We start from the raw sequence: 11,194 nt of genomic DNA, 5'->3' as shown, positions 1-11,194 counted from the left end.
GGCAGACTGGCAAGCAGAGGCTGCGGTAATTTACTTTCCAAAAACACACATTAACCATTATCACCATTGACAAATATCCAAAGAGTAAAAAATGTAACCTTGGAGTGTATCGGCTTAATCCCCAGCTTTAAACGTCATTTCTCATATGCGCAAATTGGCGGTGTGAAGTAGATGTCGTGGATAGCAAAGATTTGATTGCATTTAATGAAAATCTCAGTTTAGTACTGTCAAACGATGGCTACCCTAAAGGGAAACTTGCCCTGTACAGAAGATTATCTGCCGTGGATCTGACATCGTGCTCTGTTGACTTCCACCGTGTAACGGAATGGCTCAGACCGCCTCCATCGGCAAATCACAACAGATTCCTCTATAAATTCACTTCGTGTTATCTCTCCACACAGTGGGTGGAGAAACAATGAAGCTGACTAGCCAAAGCGGGCTGCTACAGCCCAAGAGAAGTTTCAGTACTTTAATGATCTATGACGTCAGAAAGACGCCTAAAAGCAGCTCATTTCAACTACTGAAGCAACTGGAACAGTTTCAGATCCATGACGAAAGCAACTCATCGTCTTGAAGCAACAGTCCACCCCCCTCCTGGAGAGCACCAGACTGCTACAGCGCAGTTAAAGCTGGAGCACGGTAGTTGTCGGAAAGGACAGAACGTGGCACAATTTCATCGCATATCATAAAGTGGCTGCGAGAGTTCCAAGACAGTTAAAAGGCCGTGAGGACAACACCTGGAAACATTTTTGTGAATCCGTAATTAATAATGTTTCTATCGCTGATGTGTAGAGGAAATTAATGTTTCTGAAAAACAAGAGTTCAAAAAATATTTAATCATTAAATAATACTTAGCTTGAAGATTTTGTGGACTTAATATCACCACCTTCCACAGACGAGTAGCCATTTCGTTCCACGGAGTAAAGGGATTACAGTCACACTCTCTTTGTATCATTTTCACACGAAGAAAAGCTGGAAGACATTAAAAACGTGGCAAATTCCCCACTTGGCAAGCAATGAGAATACTACCAAGTGATAGAAAATCTGTCTGACGCAGCACACAGAAAACTGGTACAGATATTTAACTAAATATGGATGAACGACGAACTAATAGAGGATTGGACAATTCAGGTAGTGCTACATACACTTTCCACGGAGTAAAGGGATTACAGTCACACTCTCTTTGTATCATTTTCACACGAAGAAAAGCTGGAAGACATTAAAAACGTGGCAAATTCCCCACTTGGCAAGGAATGAGAATACTACCAAGTGATAGAAAATCTGCCTGACGCAGCACACAGAAAACTGGTACAGATATTTAACTAAATATGGATGAACGACGAACTAATAGAGGATTGGACAATTCAGGTAGTGCTACATACACTGAAACCTCGTCAGATAAACAGAAAGCCACGACAGACCTATTTCTCTTTCTTCCTGCATCTGCAAAACTTTAGATCGTTTCTTCAAAAATCGTTTAGAATCGTGGTTTCGTTCAAATCAGATCCCGCCATCGAGTCAGTAAGGTGTTGGGAAAGGCAGAGGAATACTTGATAATTTAAATATCTTAACCTCTGACATTTGCGACGCAAACAACAAACGAGGGTGTTACAGCTGTCTTGGTTGACTTTTTGGCAGCCTGTGATGGTGTTCAAACACCTGTGATAATAAATAAGTTGAATGCTGCCACAGCTTATTTACAGAATTAAACACTTTTCTCGTCAAACGAAGGATGTGGGTTCGCTTCTGGAATAAACTAAGTGGACCGTGCATTCTTACAACCAGTCTTTCACAACAAGCTATCTCAGTCTATACTCTTTGTAACCGGGGCTTACGAGCTCGAGCAGACTTCTCTACCCCTGTGAGTATCCTCCAGTACGCAGACGACATTTGTACTTACGTGTCGACGGACCCTCTGGATCAGGCAGCGCGTTAGCTGTCAAGGGGGACGGGCGCACGGACCAGACAATACATGGCGGTGGGTTAAAGATTTCTCCAGAAAAATCCGTAATCGTTGCTTTCGCAAAAGAACTTTACCACGCTGTTTGTACATTGTAAGACTCTGCGCTCATAAAGTAGGAATAAAATCGCAGTCTAGGGATCTTGGCATTCTGTTTGATCTAGAAATTAGTTGGGGACCTCCTATCAAATCCATAGTAGATACGAAAAAACATTGAACCTAATGACGACATTATGGCGGGTAGCTCACCCAACACTCAGCTTACTTTATAACACGCGTTGATATTGTTCCGTATAGACTACGGACGCACGGCCCGTCGCATCGCTGCTAAAAAGTACCTAGCACCGCCTGACAAACTGCGCTACAAAAGTCTAAGCGTCTGCCTTGCAGTTACGCTTTCTTCTCCGCTAACGCACATCTCCTGGAAACAACAGAAATACCTCTACATATAAGCAGAAGAATGTTGTGTGACCTTTATATTCTACAAAGAGTGGCAGATGCTAACCATCAACTGATAAAAAGTTCCGAAAAGCTCTCTCAAATCGGGAATTACAGAGATGCAAGAATACAAGTCTCGTGTCTATAACCGGTACGAACTCTGGAAATAGCTGAAAAATAAAATACAACGAATTCAAATTTTTCCACTGTTCCTATACTGCTATACAGCTTTTATTACAACATTCATGTAATTAATGTCGATCGTTGCAGTAAAGAAAAAGAATAAAGGCAGCTTTCACTTTCACCGTACCTGGAAGAAAAGTGGGCAGGATACACTAAAATCCCTATAGAGGGCTCAAAACTGGACACGGAAAATCATTCGGGATCCGCTTTTCTGTCCACAAACTGCGCAAGGAAGCAAGTTTCAACTACCATGCGATGCTTCTGTCTTTCTAGCCGAAACACGTGCTGTTATGCGTGCAATAAAATACGCAAGATTCCTCAATACCTCCAAGCCAATATTAATTACTGACCCACAAAGTCTTTCGAAATTAATTAGTTAAAGGAACTGGAACAAAAGAATTAGTAAATCCACTCTCCACATACTAGCTCTCTATTATCAAACAAGGAAGACTGGTCAAATTATAGAATTTGTATGGATTAAACATCACTTTAGCAGTAAATAAATTACAAACTTGATCTACTAGTGAGACATAAATTAGCGCAAACAGATTATCTTCTGTGAGACAGGCGAAATACCCTCAGACTTCCAGAAGAATATAATAATTCCAATCCCAAAGAAAGCAGGTGCTGACAGATCTGAAAATTACCGAACAATCAGTTTAATAAGTCACAGCTGCAAAATATTAACGCGAATTCGTTACAGACGAATGGAAAAACTGGTAGATGCGGACCTCGGGAAGGATCAGTTGGGATTTCGTAGAAATGTTGGAACACGTGAGACAATACTGACCTTACGATTTATTTTAGAAGAAAGATTAAGAACAGGCAAACCTACGTTTCTAGCATTTGTAGACTTAGAGAAAGCTTTTGACAATGTTGACTGGAATACTCTCTTTCAAATTCTGAAGGTGGCAGGGGTAAAATACAGGGAGCGAAAGGCCATTTACAATTTGTACAGAAACCAGATGGCAGTCATAAGAGTCGAGGGCATGAAAAGGAAGCAGTGGTTGGGAAAGGAGTGAGACAGGGTTGTAGCCTCTCCCCGATGTTATTCAATCTGTATATTGAGCAAGCAGTAAAGGAAACAAAAGAAAAATTCGGAGTAGGTATTAAAAACCATGGAGAAGAAATAAAAACTTTGAGGTTCGGCGATGACATTGTAATTCAGTAAGTGACAGCAGAGGATCTGGAAGAGCAGTTGAACGGAATGGATAGTGTCTTGAAAGGAGAATATAAGATGAACATGAACAAAAGCAAAACGAGGATAATGGAATGTAGTCGGGTGATGCTGAGGGAATTACATTAGGAAATGAGACACTTAAAGTAGTAAAGGAGTTTTGCTATTTGGGGAGCAAAATAACTGATGATGGTTGAAATAGAGAGGATATAAAATTGAGACTGGCAATGGCAAAAAAAGCGTTTCTGAAGAAGAGATATTTGTTAACATCGAGTACAGATTTAAGTGTCAGGAAGTCGTTTCTGAAAGTATTTGTATGGAGTGTAGCCATGTATGAAAGTGAAACATGGACGATAACTAGTTCGGACAAGAAGAGAATAGAAGCTTTCGAAATGTGGTGCTACAGAAGAATGCTGAAAATAAGGTGGATAGATCACGTAACTAATGAGGAGGTATTGAATAGGATTGGGGAGACGAGAAGTTTGTGGCACAACTTGACTAGAAGAAGGGATCGGTTGGTAGGACATGTTTTGAGGCATCAAGGGATCGCAAATTTAGCATTGGAGGGCAGCGTGGAGGGTAAAAATCGTAGAGGGAGACCAAGAGATGAATACACTAAGCAGATTCAGAAGGATGTAGGTTGCAGTAGGTAATGGGAGCTGAAGAAGCTTGCACAGGATAGAGCTACATGGAGAGCTGCATCAAACCAGTCTCAGGACTGAAGACAACAACAACAACAAGAAAAGCAACGACTCTTTGATGGTAGGAGGAATGGAATGAAAGCTAAAACGGAAGAGGCAAAAGCTATGCCAGCATTCATCCATTCACACCAAGACAGGCATTGTTTATAAATTGCAAACATTCCAAAAAACTAAAAGCGCCCCGTTTCTATCGTTTCTCACGACGGAAGATTTGCAAGTATAAGAAACCGATCGTGAGTAGATTGGGCGGGTGTGCAGGGAGGGAGTTGGGGGTAAAATAACGCAATACGTATTATTATTGCTAAATCTCACTTATAAGGTGTAAAACACGCGCCACAAGATAATTTGGATATTATGTTTCCAAGGAATATCTGCGAAACGATTACTTTTTGTAATTGTTGGAGATAAGGAATGCCGATTGGACATTTTTTTGGGAGGGGGGGGGGGGGGGGAGTAGATACATAGTTTGCATATATCCGTAATCTGAAGTGCAGCGGAGACACAACTTATAATCGTCCGCAGCTCGTTCTCTCGCGGTCGCGTTGGCGCTTCCAAACCACGGGGTCCTGGGTTAGATTCCCGGCGGGGTCAGGGATTTTCTCCTACCTCGAGATGACTGGGTGTTTATCATCATCATCAACAACAACAACAATAACACCAACAACAACAACAACAACTGGAAATAGCACTTACCGAGAATAAAAAAATTATTTTTGTGAAAAAAAGGTAAATATCGTCTACTAACTTTTATGCGATGTAGGATCCCTGGGCCTTCAAAAAACGATTAGTGTACTTAGCAATCCAGTGCAGAGTGATTTCTTCGCAAATTGAAAATACTGGGCGAATCTGCTACTATCACGGTCCGAACGAAGCGAATTACACTCCTGGAAATGGAAAAAACAACACTGACACCGGTGTGTCAGACCCACCATACTTGCTCCGGACACTGCGAGAGGGCTGTACAAGCAATGATCACACGAACGGCACAGCGGACACACCAGGAACCGCGGTGTTGGCCGTCCAATGGCGCTAGCTGCGCAGCATTTGTGCACCGCCGCCGTCAGTGTCAGCCAGTTTGCCGTGGCATACGGAGCTCCATCGCAGTCTTTAACACTGGTAGCATGCCGCGACAGCGTGGACGTGAACCGTATGTGCAGTTCACGGACTTTGAGCGAGGGCGTATAGTGGGCATGCGGGAGGCCGGGTGGACGTACCGCCGAATTGCTCAACACGTGGGGCGTGACGTCTCCACAGTACATCGATGTTGTCGCCAGTGGTCGACGGAAGGTGCACGTGCCCGTCGACCTGGGACCGGACCGCAGCGACGCACGGATGCACGCCAAGACCGTAGGATCCTACGCAGTGCCGTAGGGGACCGCACCGCCACTTCCCAGCAAATTAGGGACACTGTTGCTCCTGGGGTATCGGCGAGGACCATTCGCAACCGTCTCCATGAAGCTGGGCTACGGTCCCGCACACCGTTAGGCCGTCTTCCGCTCACGCCCCAACATCGTGCAGCCCGCCTCCAGTGGTGTCGCGACAGGCGTACACCTCTGGTGATCGTCGAGGAGACACTGAATATTGCACGGTACATCCAAACCGTCATCGAACCCATCGTTCTACCATTCCTAGACCGGCAAGGGAACTTGCTGTTCCAACAGGACAATGCACGTCCGCATGTATCCCGTGCCACCCAACGTGCTCTAGAAGGTGTAAGTCAACTACCCTGGCCAGCAAGATCTCCGGATCTGTCCCCCATTGAGCATGTTTGGGTCTGGATGAAGCGTCGTCTCACGCGGTCTGCACGTCCAGCACAATCGCTGGTCCAACTGAGGCGCCAGGTGGAAATGGCATGGCAAGCTGTTCCACAGGACTACATCCAGCATCTCTACGATCGTCTCCATGGGGGAATAGCAGCCTGCATTGCTGCGAAAGGTGGATATACACTGTATTAGTGCCGACATTGTGCATGCTCTGTTGCCTGTGTCTATGTGCCTGTGGTTCTGTCAGTGTGATCATGTGATGTATCTGACCCCAGGAATGTGTCAATAAAGTTTCCCCTTCCTGGGACAATGAATTCACGGTGTTCTTATTTCAATTTCCAGCAGTGTATTTCGCCGTCAGCCTGTGTGTTAAAGACGTTCCCTAAGCGACAAGTTTGTTAGTAAGAAGATATCATATTATCATTATTGTTCAACCTTCCCATTCTGGAAGTGTTTCCAGAAAATCCTACGGTCACAGTGAGTACTCTAGCTGCCACTAGAGACCGAGTTTTCATCGCGAATTGTAGGAGTTGTCTCCGACGTTCTCTGAGAACCGGAGAGACAGAAACCCTCGACCGCTAACTCACCCGTTACCTTACCCGTTCTCTTCTTACAGCGGCCACTAAGAAAAAACATATACACTACTGGCCATTAAAATTGTTACACCAAGAAGAAATGCAGATGATAAACGGGTATTCATTGGACAAATATATTATACTAGAACTGACATGTGATTACATTTTCACGCAATTTGGGTGCATAGATCCTGAGAAATCAGTACCCAGAAGAACCACCTCTGGCCGTAATAACGACCATGATAGCCTGGGCATTTAGTCAGAGTTGGAATGGCGTGTACAGGTATAGCTGCCCATGCAGCTTCTACACGATACCACACTTCATCAAGAGTAGTGCCTGGTGTATTGTGACGAGCCAGTTGCTCGGCCACCATTGACCAGACGTTTTCAATTTGTGAGATATCTGGAGAATGTGCTGGCCAGGGCAGCAGTCGAACATTTTCTGTATCCAGAGAGGCCCGTACAGGACCTGCAACATGCGGTCGTGCATTATCCTGCTGAAATGTAGGGTTTCGCAGGGATCGAACGAAGGGTAGAGCCACGGATCATAACACATCTGAAATGTAACATCCCCTGTTCAAAGTGGAGTCAATGCGAACAAGAGGGGCCCGAGACGTGTAACCAATGGCACCCCATACCATCACGCCGGGTGATACGCCAGTATGGCGATGACAAATACACGCTTCCAGTGTGCGTTCACCGCGACGTCGGCAAACACGGATGCGACCATCATGACGCTGTAAACAGAACCTGGATTCACCCGAAAAAATGACCCAGGTTCGTCGTCGAGTTCAGCATCGCAGGCGCTCCTGTCTGTGATGCAGCGTCAAGGGTACCCGCAGCCATGGTCTCCGAGCTGATAGTCCATGCTCCTGCAAACGTCGTCGAACTGTTCGTGCAGATAGTTGTTGTCTTGCGAAAGTGCCCATCTGTTGACTCAGGGATCGAGACGTGGCTGCACGATCCGTTACATCCATGCGGATAAGATGCCTGTAATCTCCACTGCTAGTGATACGAGGCCGTTGGGATCGAGTACGGGATTCCGTATTAACGCTCCTGAACCCACCGATTCCATATTCTGCTAACAGTCATTGGATCTCGAACAACGCTAGCAGCAATGTCGCGATACGATAAACCGCAATCGCGACAGGCCACAATCCCACCTTTATCAAAGCCGGAAACGTGATGGCACGCATTTCTCCTCCTTACACGAGGCATCAACAACAATGTTTCACTAGGCAACGCCGGTCAACTGTTGTTTGTGTATGAGAAGTCGGTTGGAAACTTTCGTCATGTCAGCACGTTGTAGGTGTCGCCACAGGCGCCAACCTCGTGTGAATGCTCTGAAAAGCTAATCGTTTGCATATCACAGTATCTTCTTCTTGTCGGTGAAATTTCGCGTCTGTAGCATGTCATCTTCGTGGTGTAGCAATTTTAATGGCCAGTAGTGTATTATCAATAGTCAAATTTTTCACAGATTTTTATATTACACAGGTAAAATTTTTTTAAAAACTATGCATCTAGGCAAAAATATCGAAAGAGAGTTTAAACGCAATACCTGTCTTATCTGTGTCAAAGTCAAAGGTGAAGTTAATTAATTTTTCTTTACGACGTAGCAGTTCAATATGCTCTTGAAAACTGTATAATCAACTTTTGAATAATGCGTAAGCTTGCAAAATACTATTAATTAATTTTGAAAAACAAAGACTGCGGTTACATCATAAATGAAAGAAACTTTCAAGACGCATACATCCATGGATGTGCTGTCAGATTATTTTTAACACACATGACTAAAATATTTATACAGTTATTATTATTCTAATTATTTATTCTCCTTAAATTTGTTATATGTTTTAAATTGATATTTTACATTTTATATTGCTTTTGTGTTGTTTTTTACTTTATTGTTTCCTATACATGCATTTTGTTAACTGAGAATAGTAAGTAACTCATTATTCCATATAAAATCATTACGTAATGGAAATGGAAATGCCCCGTGTCTAGGGCCTCCCGTCGGGTAGACCGTTCGCCTGGTGCAAGTCTTTTTAGTTGACGCCACTTCGGCAACTTGAGTGTCGGTGGGGATGAAATGACGATGGTAATGACAACTCAATACCCAGTCCCTGAGCGTAGAAAAGCTCCGACCCAGTCGGGAATCGAACCCTAGTCGTGAGGTATGACACTCCGTCGCGCTCACCACTCAGATATCTGGGGCGGACATTAAGAACTTCTTAAAATGTAACGCCTTTTTATACCATGCACGTAAAGTGAATGAAATTTTTTACATAATACGCATGACGGAATAAACATAAAACAAATTCTGCAGGATTTCAAATTGTCATGGGTCAGCCTCTACATACCTTGATTCATATCAGGCATATTTTAGTACACTGGTAATCATTGGAAAAGAGGATTATTACTAGTGACTGCAGGCTGGTTATATAGTTTTTCAAGTGGAGACTAACATCATAATCATTCAACAGATCTCGATCTGAAAACCTACTCACGATGTTCTTCTCCATGACTGGGCAAAAAACATCTAACCTACTCACGATGTTCTTCTCCATGACAGAGCAAAAAAACATATTGCAAATACCTCTCGACCTTATCAGACGTTCGTTTACTAGACTTCTATGCTGTCCCAATGACACTTGGCGTTTCAAAAAGAGATTCTCTAATTTTCGGTCCTAATTAACCAACAGTTTCTTTTAAATCTATAAAATCGCGGGTGGTCATTGTGAAAAACGGTATTGAGCGTCGCACCTGAAAACAAGAAACTTGTTCATCTGGTGATTCCAAAGAGCTCAACAGCACTGATATAGCCGTGGGATAAGTACTGCTTTCGAAGTTGGAAGAACTTTGTGAGAAGATTTTCAGGTCTAGTTGAACAGTAGCATCTCCACTCGAGAATCAATATAATCAAGCTGCAGTCACTAATATATAATCATTTGTCTTTATCAAAGCTTACCAATGTATTGAAGTATGCCTGGGACAAATCAGGTTATTGAGAAGCTCACCTGTGACAATTTGAAATCCTGCTGAACTTTGTTTTATATTGTGTTCCCCGTCGTTTATATTATGTGAAAAATTGTTTATTTTATGTCCACACTGCAAAAAAGGTCATATTTTAAGCATTTCTTTATACATTATTATTATTATTATTATTATTATTATTATTGTAATGATTTTGTGTCATAATAAAGAGTCACTTTTTATTTTCAATTAACAAAGCACATATATGTGGAATGGCAAACAAAAAACAAAAAAACATGAATGTAAAATGCAAAATAACAATTTAAAACATAAAACAAATATATGTAAAATAATTAGTTATGATAATATTGAAGGTTTATATATCTCCGAATTACTTCACAGCACACTGTGTACAGCTTAGTTTCCAAAAATGGTATTTCAGAAACTAGCTGCATTACACATGGACGTATATCACTTGAAAGTTTCTTTAATTTACGTTGTTTCAACAGTTTTCATTTTTAGAATTAATTAATGATGGTGTGGTACTACGCTAACCTTCACATTAATACAAAAATTGTCTATATAGTTTTCAAGAATGTTAATTACATATCAACTTTTGTATGAAAAACATTTCTTATATGCATCGTTTACAAGATATTCCCTCTAAACCTCATATGCCAAATTACTTTCGGTTTTTTTTAACCCTTATTCTACACACCCGCCAAGTATCATCAAGATCGTTTATTTACACTTGGGAATGTTCCCCTGTCAGTGATGAACTCATCGCCACCCACTTGCATAGAATTGACGTATTGGAGACACCCTGCTGTCAATGTGGTGAAGTACCCATTTCTGATGTAAATCACATCCTGTTTCAGTGCAAGCGCTGTGAGAAAGGCAGAATCAAAATTTTAAAGTAGTTCTCGAGACATGGTCACTGCCAACCACTTTCCACTACCCCAGGTCTTGGAGATACAGACAAGAGTGCATATGATGCCATAGCCAGGTGTACAGCACAAGCAAACATCAAATTGGAACGATACAGAGAAGATTAGCATGGCCCCTGCGCAAGGATGACACGCAAAATCGTCAGCAACACCCTTCACGAGATGTGCAACCTTGTCTTCCTTCTTCATTCTAGGATCCACTATATTACACAGCTTTAAGACGTCTTAAATGTAAGATGCTGTAGTTTCTCTTGGACACTGTGCCCTACACTTTAATTTATCTTCAGCCTTGCACCTTTGTCGTTGTGTGTCATCGAAATAATTGCACAGTTCTGGCTGGAATACTTCCCAGCTTGTGAACTTATCCTCATTGTTCTCATACTGTTGCTTGGCATGCCCTCCAAGTAGAAAAATACATTAGCTAAACTCAAGGTGTCATCCAATTTGTTAAATTTGTCTATACGCTCATATACCTTC

At 42.5% G+C, this 11,194-nt stretch overlaps 1 non-coding gene across 1 annotated transcript; it reads left to right on the top strand.

The window, feature by feature from the left end:
• The first annotated feature begins 10,775 nt into the window (after positions 1–10,775).
• LOC126357174 (U6 spliceosomal RNA) lies at positions 10,776–10,878 on the top strand. The gene has a single exon (XR_007566148.1). It is a non-coding gene; the product is annotated as a U6 spliceosomal RNA (small nuclear RNA).
• The last annotated feature ends 316 nt before the right edge of the window (positions 10,879–11,194 follow it).

The sequence above is a fragment of the Schistocerca gregaria genome, chromosome 3 (genome assembly GCF_023897955.1).
Source record: "Schistocerca gregaria isolate iqSchGreg1 chromosome 3, iqSchGreg1.2, whole genome shotgun sequence".
NCBI lineage: Eukaryota > Metazoa > Arthropoda > Insecta > Orthoptera > Acrididae > Schistocerca > Schistocerca gregaria.
This window is presented reverse-complemented; position numbering and strand designations above follow the sequence as displayed.